Source organism: Mytilus galloprovincialis, chromosome 5 (assembly GCF_965363235.1).
Source record: "Mytilus galloprovincialis chromosome 5, xbMytGall1.hap1.1, whole genome shotgun sequence".
NCBI lineage: Eukaryota > Metazoa > Mollusca > Bivalvia > Mytilida > Mytilidae > Mytilus > Mytilus galloprovincialis.
In genome coordinates, this window is record NC_134842.1 from 21,586,980 (window position 1) to 21,601,283 (window position 14,304).

Consider the following 14,304-nt stretch of genomic DNA (forward strand, 5'->3'; position numbering starts at 1 on the left):
AAAAAATTATTAAAAAAAATCAAAGATCGTATTGCAACATTATGAAGATATTCGTACTAATAAGTTTGTTTAGGGATCGACGAGTTTTCACGGATCATATAGTATATCACCACTTTTAGCACAGTATTTTCATTTTGATAAGTTTTCTACATGTTCAGCCAAATTTACTTTTAAAAATGTTTTTAAATTAGTAAATGTATTAAGTAATTAATTGTTACGAAATACTTGCCTAAATAATTTATAAGTGATGCATTGATAACGTTCTTTAAAATATTTGACATCACTACATACACGGACGTAACGAACGAGTTGGGATATATAAAAAGTGTTTGGTGGAGCCAAAGGAACATCGTCGTAACAAAAAATGACAATAGGGAATGAAAATAGTCTGTTTTGTCCAAATATTTACATGTGAGCTATTCATGGGATTAAGCATACATCGTCCGAACAATTTCACATTTTTATCTTATTTTAAGAAACAAATTTCAGCCAATATTTTTACAAGAATAATGTATTGACATTTCATTACAAATGATCTTCTGTTAAGATCAGCAAAAAAAAAAAATACCACCAAAGACAATCTTTGAATTTACCGGTCAGTTTGAAAAGTATTCTCTGGAACTGAAAACGTATTTGTTTGAAAACTTTACGATCTTGATGATTAGGAGACCCCTTTCAGCTATTATCAATTACTACTGATAGGTCACAGTGGCATATTGTTTCAATTTAAACGCAACGGCAAATAGTATTGATAAATCACTTTCTCATTAAAACAATACGCAGAATGTCCAGATATATTCCTACATAAACTTCTTTATTCCACCAAATTTATTCCGGCGTTAACCCTAATAGGAGAAGTGTTGGTTTTAAATAGTAGTGTTTGGGTAGAAACTGTAAACAGTTGAAATGGTGATCAAAATACAAATTACAGCAATGCCCAAATAAACTGATTCAACAAAAGAAATGATACATAGCATTGAATTTTCCAAAGATAATGGTTAAGATACATTGTACATGTACCAAAATAAATAAATGCCCAATTGGTCTAATATATACATAGTGTTATTTTTCTATCAAAACTATTGATTTTAAGCAAAAACGCGATTTTTTTCTTTAAAACATTTTATTTCAAAAATCGTAATAAGAAATTGATTAATTAAGGAATGACTGTAATATTTTTTCTGTCTATGAAGAAATAACATAAAAAATGTGGTGCACACTGAATAACGCGCGTAGCGGGTTATTTTACAGTGTGCACCACATTTTTTATGTTATTTCGAAAAGACGGAAAAAATATCACGGTCACATGACTAAATTATGTCTTTGGGCTCATAACAAAATAACGTCAGCCAATCAGAAGACGCGTTACATCCAAAATTCAGTTCTCGATAACGGTTCATTTCGAGGAGATTCAGTTGCAACGGCGGCTTTTATTCTTTTGCGTTCACTCCTGTTAACTACATTAGAAGAAAAGAAAAAAGAAAGGGTGTATAAAAAACAGTCAGAATATGCTCTATAGAAAAGGTCCCATTTTGACAATTTCAACTATTACGAGTTCTGTTGTTTTATTGCCTATTATTTTGATAGCTTATTTGTAGAAAAACCTTGGTAGGCAATATGGTACCAATAAATAAATAACACTACTGTACTTATAAATAAAATGTTTTTCATTGAGGGGGACCCGGGTGGAAACCTCAAGTTCCCAAGAAGAAGGGAAATAAATTAAAGACCGCCTTTTTCAAAAAAATAAAAATATCAACACCCTACACGTACATACATTTCTCAATACTTCTATTCGTTATTACAAAACAAATTAATATACTTGGCATGACACGGGTTATGTTCTTCTCATATATGTTATGATGGTATGATACTAAACCCCTAACGGGAAGGATTGTGCCTGATGTTCATATGATGAAATCATAATCTTTCAGTCAGTTTAATTGAAGTCTGGAGCTGGCATGTCAGTTAACTGCTAGTAGTCTGTTGTTATTTATGTATTATTGTCATTTTGTTTATTTTCTTTGGTTACATCTTCTGACATCAGACTCGGACTTCTCTTGAACTGAATTTTAATGTGCGTATTGTTATGCGTTTACTTTTCTACATAGGCTAGAGGTATAGGAGGAGGGTTGAGATCTCACAAACATGTTTAACCCCGCCGCATTTTTGCGCCTGTCCCAAGTCAGGAGCCTCTGGCCTTTGTTAGTCTTGTATTATTTTAATTTTAGTTTCTTGTGTACAATTTGGAAATTAGTATGGCGTTCATTATCACTGAACTAGTATATGTTTGTTTAGGGGCCAGTTGAAGGACGCCTCCGGGTGCGGGAATTTCTCGCTACATTGAAGACCTGTTGGTGACCTTCTGCTGTTGTTTTTTTCTATGGTCGGGTTGTTGTCTCTTTGGCACATTCCCCATTTCCATTCTCAATTTTATTTATTTATCATTATAAATATAAAATATTGCATCAGTAGTGGATCTAGAACTTCAAGAGTCGAAGTTGTTTGCGACATCAAAAAACTTTATGTGGATATGCTGGTTATAGACTGATTGATATTTACCACATCTTCATTCATTTTGAAGTTAGCTTCAGATGAAAATACTCTCCTGGAATAACGTATTGCAACTTAGGATTTTTATCTAAAAAGTTAAGCCGAGCGAAACGAGGCGAAAACAATTATGTCTTTCTAGTCAAACTGTATATGTTGTTTACTGTATAAGGGAGTATATTATATATTACTTTTTTAAATTATGCAAGGGAGTATAATCAGGAAAGGTTCGAGAAAACCTGCTAAAACTAAGAAACAAAACCATCTCTGATATTGTAATTCCTCGTGTCCAATTATAAAACAGAATATTGGAAGGACTTACTTAAAACAAATACTGAAATCAAATTTGAACTAAAAAATGATGACATAATAAGAGATACATATATGACATCTGAATCGAGTGTAAAATACTCTTGATTGATAATAAGATACTGATTTAGTGTACTAATTATAAAAGCTATACTATTGCTATACATGTATTTAAAATTTAGAATTAATTTAATTTTGTTAACACATTTCTATGCTACCTCCTTTTTGAAGTAATTATAATATGCTCAACGCAGGCGGGGCACAGCTTTATCCTATCGAAGATCGCGGACACAACTTTCAAGCTTGTTAAAGTTCTGAGTTTGGATTGTGATTAAAAAATTGACATAGCTTAGGTTTTTGACACAGAATGAGTGTGTTCAAATATCTAAAAAAAAAAAAATGAAATTTGACATTTGCCTTTTATTGTTCAATATACAAAAACTGAATGTACAGTTAGATTCTGTATATCCAAATACATAGAGCTTTCTAGTTTTTATAAGTGAGTATTGAACAAATGGGGAACATTTGTACCATATTTACATAATGCCACATTTAAATGAAGTTAAGGCGAAGGTGTTGCTTTAAATTCTATTATATTGCATTATTTGCACATTGACGAATTTTAGCAAGTCAACATGGTGGGTTAATCCTTAGTTACGATACATTAACTGTGGATCGATTATACCGCAAATAATAAGCAACAACAACACTAGTTGGATTATGAATCAAAAGTATCAAATATATTTTTTTATTAAACAATATTTAAGAAATATTTCTCACAGGCAATACTTTGTTATCTTAATCTTACCGGGGTTAAAATAGCATAGAAACAGCCACATCATGTTTGTGCTTGCTTCAATTTGTTCAATTACAGCATATTTATACTTTAATCGAAAATAATTCATGCAAGCCATATATTTGTAATCATATTCACATTACCTCGGCTGTGATATTTCCTTATTTTTTACCTAGCTAACTCTTGGATGAAACTTGAATATAACTGTCCAGACTATGTTTAATGACCTTTGATGCATATTAACTTTAGTATCCGATACTTTATAAGAAAAAAAAGACCTTAAACTATTGTATGACCTAATATATCGAAATCTATAAACATTACTGTACATAAGGATCAGCAATTATAGTAAAAAAAACCTAAAAAGCCAGATTTTGACTGACTTCATTTTCATTTGTTGCTACATTTACTCATTTTTTCTGCTCGATATTTCTTTTTCTCTTGTGTACACTTTGTTTCCATCATTTTGCGTTGCACACTTTTCATTTAATTCTAGTCTGCAAGATTTTTTTATTTTTTTCATTTTTCTGAATTTTTAGACCATGTTATTCATTTTCAAAAACCATCCCTTTCCTTTTTTACAAGACGGGTTAAAAATCAAATAGGCGTCCCATATTTACCATTGTACAGGTAATAGATCAGGAACCAGCTGATGTTCAATGATTGACTTTTTTTGATGAGGTTCATAAGTGTTTCTCGTTTATTTTCATATAAAGATTAGATCGTTGAGTTTCCTTTGTTCGAATGATTTTGCCCTTATCATTGTTTTTACTGTTTGGTGTGAGCCAAGGCTCCGTGTTATGGTTTTATCTTATAAATTGGGACTTAGATGGAGAGTTGTCTCATTAACACTCATAACACCTTCTTATTTGCATCAACAATTACTAAGATTTTCATTGCTTTTGTACGCTAAAATTGCAGACCACGCTTTGAAACCTGTTTAAGACTTAGGACATGAAAACCTGATTTTGATCGGCTAAATATTAGCAAGTCTCATACGTAGACCTTCTTTTTTATTTTATTACACACAGGTGTAAGACGATATTTAAATATATGTATATGTCGTGTAAGAGTTGAAATTTTGCACAGGTTATAACATGTACAAACATTTTGTATAATGTTATAATTTGTACAATGCAAAATTCAAGTAATAACGTGTACAAAAGTACCTCATACATGTTGTAACATCTACAAAATATTGCTTTAAAATGGTTATAACTTGTACAAAATGTGATGTGAAAGACGGACATTATTACTGACACAAACACTGAAACTGTAGTTGATTTGAATGGTCATGATTAAGCATACATCCATTAACAAATCATTGAATTGGACACAGAATCAATGATAACGGGGTCACTTCATATGATTGGGTTAACAGTGATTTGACCAAAATATGTGTCATGTTTTGCTAAATTATATATAAAAACGACCGTCCTCTTTCTCTTCTGATTCATTCTTTCCTAAATATTTACATAACTTTAAGAACTGAATTTAAGTTAATGTAATTTTCAAATAGGATTTTTTTTAGACAAAAAATGGCTCACACCTACATAAATTTTGAAGACAACCCCACACTGAAGCACGTGCGTTATTCATTTTTCATTATTCATAATTCAAAAAGCAATAAAGAAATAGTTAATTATTTAACGTTAAAAAATTAATAATGAAATAGTTCAGAATTTTCTATTCAACGTTCAGTGATGCATAATGCATAATGAAATAGTTTATATTTTAGAATTCAAGTTGAAAAGTGAAGAATGAAATAGAAAATAGTTTTTACAGGTATCAAGCATTTAATCTAATACACCAGACGCGCGTTTTGTCATAAGACTCATTCATGACACTCATTTTTTTTTAATTCTTCCTTTTGTTATTATTTAACAAGTATTCAAATTGATGTAAGAAAAAAATCCATATATATTCTTTAAAGTTTGTATCTTTCTTAGTTTATTTCGTGTCGGAGGATAAACCAGTGGGTTTCCATTACTTTATCATGTTTATTATAAGAGGGTGGTAAAGGGTTATTTTCGTGCAACGTGATCGTTATTATTATTTCACGTGAAATTCCTTGTTTTAATGTATGGATGGCTTGAATACCAAAACATAGATAAAAATAAAAATACTATACATTGTCTTTTTCTTGAATGGTCACTGGACCTTATTCATCCCCTGATCATATGCATTAGTTGTCTTTTATGCGACAATGCCTTTTATAGATGTTACGGAGGATGAAATGCCAAAACACGCGTGAAAATTAAGAAATTGCCAATTTTCAATATCGAACGGATATTTTGAATAATGGAATAGACTGCTGCGACTCTTCAGCCCCTAATTACCGATATTCCTAATATGTCATTCGAAAGCTTATCAATAGAAGGATAAAAGGTATATAATCAATATGCTCGGCAACGCATATTAGAGGCGTTATACTAGACCTTTATGTCGAAGTACGCGTGCACATTAATCAATATTACATATGGTGAAGTATTTTACAGTTTTCGTTGGATATCACATGTTTTATGGTTTGTTTTACGTATCCTAAGCATTGTTTCTATTGACGCTATGTTTTAATTTATATGTATATTGACGGCTGACATTTAAAAAAATCATGCTAAATTTAGATTAATGACGCCATGACGTCACACATAACAACCATTGAGGAAGCGCCGCAGTAACCGAAAAAGAAAATTTGCAGGTTTATCAGATGATTTCAACATGTTTATATTAAATACAGACGCTAAAATACAAGAAAGGTTATGAAGTTATGTAATATATATAATATATCACTCAGTTCTAAATCCACTACTGATGCAATATTTTATATAAAATGAGAGTATATTCATTCATTTTTTGTTTTAACAGAAGTATTGTGTGTGTAGGATGTTGAAAATTTTATGTCTTTGGGAAAAAAAGGGGTCCTGATTTTTTTCCTTCTTCAATGTGGAGCTTGAAAAAATGCTACGCCTCTAATTGGTATTACAATACATATTCCATCATTAAACATCGGTCCTCTCTAAATCCTCTAATAGTCAAGTTATATCATAATCAGGGGGAAATCACAGGTCTAGTATAATTAAAATAAAAACAATGTTAAGTATTTTGATTTTTATATATATATTGATATTCAGGTCGTCAATACATCATAAAAAGGAATTAGTGTTAAAAATAGTTCTGGAAACCCTGTAGTTTATTCTCAGAAAGAAAATTAATTGAGATAAAAATTTCAAGATTTTTTTTTCTTGTATAAATTTGAATATTTGTTTTAAAAAACACTAAAATGACGAATTAAGAAATAAAGGATAGAGTGTCACTACATAAAGTGTCTATTGCATCTTTCACTTTTCAACTTGAATACTGAAATATAAACTATTTTATTATTCATTATTCACCACTAATTTATAAATTTTGAATAGTAAATAATGAACTATTTCATTATTCATTATTGAATATTCGACATAATTCTTTTATGTGATAATGAGAGAGGGGGCTAATGTGAGACTAGAAAATCGCTTAGACTTTTAGTGCAATCAATTGATTGAAATGGATTTATTGATTGATTGCTACACTGACACTTCCTAAGACCTCGGTAAAACAAAACTAATAAAACAACAAAAGGTAGCAATATATTTCTCAATTTTTCTTTATCGTTTCTAGCTATACAATTGTAGGACGAAACTCAAGATGATGAACTATGAAAGTTTTACCACTAGGGTACATATATCACCAGTCTAATAGTCAGAACCTCGGTGTTGACATGAATATCAATTATATAGTTATGTTTATAAATTTCCAGTCAACAAAAGTATGAATTTTTAAAATACTAAGGATTTTCCTGTGTGTTATAGTAGTCTCAGGTCCCAGGTATAGATTTTCTTAGCAGTGTTTGGCACAACTATTTGGAATTTTGGGTCATCAATGCTCTTCAACTTTGTACCTGTTTGGCTTTATATTTACTTTGATCTGAGTGTCACTGATGTCTTATGAAGACAAAACGCGCGTCTGGCGTATTGGATGTAATGCCTGGTACCTTTGAAAACTATTTTTTAAACTTATGTGAATGAACTGTTACTAAAAGTGATTGAATTTTTCTTTACTTTTCGTAGCACGTAAGCTCTTACTCGCTATATTTAGTACACAAATGTAACCTGGAAATTCTATAAAAATATATTTATCAAATTATTTTACGATCTTTTCTAAACCTGGATCACTAAATATATGTCTCAATATTGTTACGGACATTTTGGTTTATCAAGTTTCATTTAAGATAAGAATTGAATGATTCTTTGAGTGATTTAAAGGAGTGTAAATCATTCACCGAAGCACTGGAAAGCGCACTATGCATAAAATGTGCAGAGGATCAACTCTGTTTCAACTTTATGACATTGTAGAATTGAAGCATGACAGTCTTATCATAATATTTGTGTGCTAAAACCTTGAAAATACAAGTTAAGTTAAGCGTTTCATTCCTATGCATTTTTGTGACGTTGTGGTGGGAAGCGCGTGCAGTCATTGATATTGGAGTTTATTAGGAAGCTTAAATGTCGGATTCTAATAAAACATAACCCTGGAGCGGAATTTTCCCCACTTAGTTGGAGACCCATTAGCGGCATTCAGCTGTTCTTTTCATTCAGGCCGGGTTTGGTCTCTGTGACACATTGTCAATTTCCATTCTCAACTCGATGCAAGATAATTATTTTCAATTTAAGCCATCTTGATATGATGTTTTTAAAAATTTATTTATCTTTGCATTTGATTTATTTTTTCTTTCTCGGCTGCATGTATTGATTGAGAAATAAATGTATATTTTTTATCTACATGAATGCTAGTTACGTAAGGCATTTTGCATATAAATGTAGTGCTTATCAAAGATTACTGGAGAAGAAGGATTTATTAAATTATTTCGTTGTGGAAATGTCTTTTACTATTCCCATTCAGAATTTTAACAAAACCGGACTTTTTTGAACGTAATACCAAAAAAAAAAATTAAAAAATGAATTTTTAGTTCTCATGATTTCTGTTATCTTTAGCAGTATTGATTATTTTTTAAAGTTAACCAAAACATTATTTTACAAGTTTTTAGCGTTCAAATATTATTAAGCATGTTATGAATATGTTCAACATACTTCTTTATAAGCATTGGTTATTTCTTTATCTCTTATCGGAAATAATACTAATATAATGGTCGAAATTGCGCAAAATAATATAATTTTATTATTATTTTAGAAAAATTTGAAATACTCACCAATTTATGTTGTTTATCAATTTGTTAACGCATTAGCTATTGCCAGAACGTTGCCACGTCGACTTTTCAGTTTAGCAATACATTTCGTGATGAAAGTCGCTACTAATAAGTGTATACTTTACCTTTTCTAAAGATATACAGTTTCAAAAACACAAATATCAATAGTCTAGAGTAGTTTTGATACATAACACTTTAGTCAATATTAGTTTTTACAATACCATGAGATAAACATAATGGTTTATTATTCACAAAATAAGCATAACATTGATGAAATGCCGAAATTATCAACTTCTTATGATTCCAGAATAAAAGAAAAAAACTTTTTCACAAACATGCTACCTGGATTTAGTATAGTCTTCAATGAATGAACGATAAGCAAACAAAAACTAAGGTGTTTATCTATTAAATCAGCTACACAAGACTACTGCAAGTCGGCGTTAAGATCTGTTTGGTGCCATTTTAAGATATATACCTACTTATATGTGTGCTCTGTGATAAACAAAGGTAAGGAGTGAATACTCACTTTCCGGTGATAACTTTGAATTCAAATTCGAGCAAAATAGACAAAGGAATCACTCCTTGGTACTTTGTTTAATAACTATGTAGTTCAATTTTTCAACAAATTAAAACACCAATTATTACACGTTACAGCAACCGAATAAGGCATAACAGACTGCAGTTGTCTCCAAATAAAAACATGTAAACTCGATATGATTCTGATAATACAAAATAAGACCAGGCTATCAAAGGCCTGCAATTTACATAATTCACTTTTATTTTCTTATCTAATACTAAGTAGATAAATGTTTCTATAGAAATAATATGAAGATGATAAAAACGTTCATAGAATTTGTATAAATTTATAAAATCAAGAATTTCAAGTCCAAAGATTTTTATTTAAAAATATTGTGATGTTGATACATGCATTTTGTTTTTAGTGATGTCAAGTCATCATATGGACTTTGTATTTTGGTGTAAAACCAATCTGGGGTCTAGGTGTTAGTGGAAACCGTGCACATTCGACGTGATACGGCCTACAACACCATGATAATGATGATGTTTCGCTTATTTCGACATTTTGTTGTATTTGTTTTTCATCATGCACCACTACTTTGAATACTGTGGAACCGTAAAAACAAAATTGATGACCATATTAGCTTTTGTCATTTAAACGAAAAATTGTTTATCTTCAACAAGTTAGTTTATTTTTTTAAATCTATAGACTTAAAAACGGAGATTTAATAATTTTAATACTGTTATAAATACTATTGATATTCGTATATCTCATTTTGAAAACAATTCTGAAATTAACACCAGTAAAAGGGTCCATATTATACACATTTGTAGGGTAAAAATAAACTCCAAGTACTCACAAAGCGATTTGTGTTTATACCGGCAGACAAAGCAGTCGATAATGTAGTACTAGTCTGACGCATATACTACACGTAAGTTCTCAAAAAAGAAATTATCAATTTTTCATTCAGGCCCGTAAACTCTACAGAATGACAAAATTTAAACAAGCATATAAGCGCAAATATTCAGCTTAAAGCCTCTTCCGAACATTTAAAAGTCCCAACTATGAACTGGTTACCTAAATTGCAAAAACAACCATTTAAATTTAGTTTCATCTACGCATCTAGTTAGTGTTATACTTCTAATCTATATATCAGTGTTTCTGACTACATCCCTTACTTCTATTAAAGAACTTGTTGTTAACTTTTGTTATAAAGCAGATGCAAATAATGGTATTTTTGGAGTGTTAAACATTTTTTAGAGGTTTTAAAAATACATGCTTTTAATGGTCCTTTTAATTTGTTTGCAGTTTTACTTTTTCTCCTGTCTACACTACACTTCTAATCAATCTTATTTCATATTCAATTAAATGGTCTGAAAAGATCTCATTGCAAATTTATTTTCTTAATCTCATTTAAAGCCTATTTCTGTAACGAAAAAGTAAAGTATGCTAGTTACACTTACTGGAAATGTAAAAGATATGATTAAATCTTTAAATTCTCTCCTGTAAGAAATATGTACGTTTCGTCTATAAAGTGTACCAACAAGTTGCAGGTATTCCTATAGGCACTTACTGCGCCCCATTTATAGCCGATTTATTCACGCATTGCTATGACAATCAGTTTATTTTTTTCTTAAACTGTCCTGGACCAAGTCAGGAATATGGCAAATATTATTTAATAGTTTGTTTCAATGCATGTTGCATTGCCGTTGCACTTCAGTGTTCTGTTGTTTCGTTGTTTTCCTCTTATAGTTGATGCGTTTCCCTTGGGTTTAGCTTGTTATCCGAATTTGTTGTTTTTTTTCATTCGATTTATGACTTTTGAACAGCGTTATACTACTGTTGTCTTTTTTAATGACCAAACTCAGTAAAGACACGTCATTGATACATTTGGTTGACACATTCAACAATACCTATTGTAATTTTGATGATATTCGTTGAATAATCAAGAGTTCTATTAATACACTACCACCATTTATATTGAAATTTGAAATTACTTTGACCGAAAAGTCCCTCAACGAGTTAAGCTTACGAAACATTTATCACCGAAAATTTAGATACCCCAGCTGCCTTATCGAATGAAGTGGATGTAAGCAATTACAATAGGCAACAATAAGACCATCAGCCATGAGAAAAATCCCTAACGTTTCGTCTGTTATAAAAGGCCCCGACATAGTAACATTATTTTCTTCGCCCTCTCTCTTCTTCCCTCTAACTTATATTCTATAATTCTATAATACTAGTAATCTTCAATATTGAGACTTGAGAAGAAAAAAATACGTCAAAATTGTATTCTCTACTTCTGAATGATACACAAACGAACAACACAAGAATGCACATTTCGCTATCCTTTAGAAATTGGAATTTGATCAAGAAAAAAATCCAAAGTGTTTTGTAGACGGAATCTGATTTTTTGTTCGTTTTTTTTTCTCTGTAAGCTTTGTCCTTCCACTTATACATGTTATAACTGTTTCACTTGAGGTCGATTACCCTCTATACTATCGTTTATACTTTTCACACAAATATAAATTATCCTAAAATTTTTAATTGCATAAAAAATGGAACATGCCAAAGCCTTTCTAGTTCAACAAACATATTTACAGTTATTTTTCGTTACCTTCAAGATATAAATATTTCAGCTTTAGAAAATCTATATGGTCGAACGGCAAAGATGAAAGATTTTTTTTTCAATTCTTGACTCTGGGGATCCTTCAAACACTTGATCTGAATCTATAGGAAATATAATGTGTTTTTGGAATTTTTCATAAAGACGAAATACAAAATAAAGGTATCTGTGATATTGTACTATAACAATTAAACATGTTTTTAATTACTTTTTGACGAAACCTATTATTATAAATAAGACTGTATGCAACCAATAAAGACATTGATAGAATTTCAACAAAATATAAACAAAGGTAAAAAATACAATATATTTTGCGTAATTTGACCAAATATACATGTTTTAGAAACATACATACATCATGTGAATATTTTATAAAAATTGTCAAAACTGCCATTCATCCTATTGTAAAGAAGAAACAACGTCATAGATTGTATATGAATATACCCGAAATTAACCGAGAATGTAAATTTGTGAGACAAATTAATGTGTATTTAGAGATTTTTTTAAATGTCAAACAGCAGCCAAGTAAACAAATTTGGCTGAATTAGAAAGAAATATATAAGAAAACTCACAACAAAAATCTTAAATTACACTTGCAAAATCGAGAACAAAGGAATTGAGAACAAAGAATTCTAGAGACCATTTGAATGACTATTTTATACTGGACCAGAAAAGCAACCAGATTATATTTTTAAGATTGAAACACTGGTTTTTGTTAGCACCATTCTTTTTAATTAGTGTGATTGTAATGTCAAATTGGCCCAAGGCGATTCAAATGTCAACAGATAAATATGCAATTGATGTTTAGGAACTTTGTTTTTAATTTATTTGTACAAAATTGAGGCCCATACATACACGTTAACTCTTAACATCACAAAATTTCAAAATATTATTATCATTATTGGTGTAAAACACTTCAGCAACACCAAATTGTTCTTCTGCTACTTGACCTATGTGTATACTCATTTAAGGTTGCACTTTGTAAAAGCAGCTGTTTCTCAAACCACGCCTCTTTTGAGGAGATTTAGAATATTTATAGAAAATTAGTTTTGTTTACATACGGGTTCCCAGTTATGTTCTCTGTGTTTCATCTCACAGAGACATAACTTGGGAATGTTACCAGTAAATATACATGTGCATATTGTTTATATTGAAATCTGTGGTAACCCTTCATTCGATGTAGGGGTAGTAAAGAAAATTAGTGTTGCAATTTTTGCCGCACAGCCCTATATTTTGATCAATTTTAGGATAAGATTTTTTTCAAAACTTCATAGTAAAAGTTGTACAGCTTTAGACGTAAAAGGAGTTCCTATGGTTCCTATGGTAATTTGTATTGTCAATATGTACAGAAATGCAACCTTAAACATGCTTTAAATAGTGTTAAACATTTCACAGTTGTATCTTACCATGGCTTTGTATGAACTACTTTATTTACTTTAGACCTTAAATGTTTATCCCTAATAATTTTAATTGATGAACTTTGTATTTGCAATCAGGTATCGCAGATCAAATTTATTCGTACATAATGGTTTATTTACGTTTTTTATTGAGTTAAGCCTTCCAATTGCTATTTTATCGTGTTTTTTTCTATGTTGTAATGTTATACTATTGTTTCAGAAAAAGGGAGAAGGTTTGGTACCATTACAACGTTTAATCAAGCTGCAAATGTTTGCACCTGTTCTAAATCAGAAATCTGATGTACAGTAGTTGTCGTTTGTTTATGTGATCTTTACGTGTTTCTCGTTTCTTTTTTTTTATATAGATTAGACCGGTGGTTTTCCCGTTTGTATGTAAATGTCCGCAAGCTGCATCCTTTATTTTAAATATAATCATAAGAGACAAAACAAATATCACAGACAGGTTGACATTTAATCAACATACCGCAATTACCGATATGTAATAAAAAAAAAAAAAAAACTTAATAACACTTAACTTATTTCAACGAAAAAACTCTCGTGACCGCAATTTTCAACTATCAAATACAGCCACTGTATTGAAATCTCTTATTTAAGTCGAAAACCTTATTTGACGAGAAAATTGGCCTTATTTATTTAAAAAAAACAAAGGAGGTACATAACAGCCTTTTTAGTCTATGACATTGTAAAACAATAAACATATGTAACGCCTTAGAAATTATCTCAATTGTATTAATAAATGAACATGTTTGGACACTTCAATCCCCAAAAATCACCTGTAACGATACTTTGACGTCATATATATCAAAAGTTACACAGTACATTTTTACTAAAGATTTAACGCATAGT

General features: G+C 30.4%; 1 protein-coding gene across 1 annotated transcript in view; it reads right to left on the reverse strand.

The window, feature by feature from the left end:
- Positions 1-9,000, reverse strand: part of LOC143077029 (uncharacterized) — a 42,162-nt gene extending 33,162 nt beyond the window's left edge. The window contains exon 1 of the mRNA XM_076252917.1: positions 8,901-9,000. The gene's annotated coding sequence lies outside the window, so the exon portion shown is untranslated. The remainder of the gene's footprint in view (positions 1-8,900) is intronic.
- Positions 9,001-14,304: the final 5,304 nt, after the last annotated feature.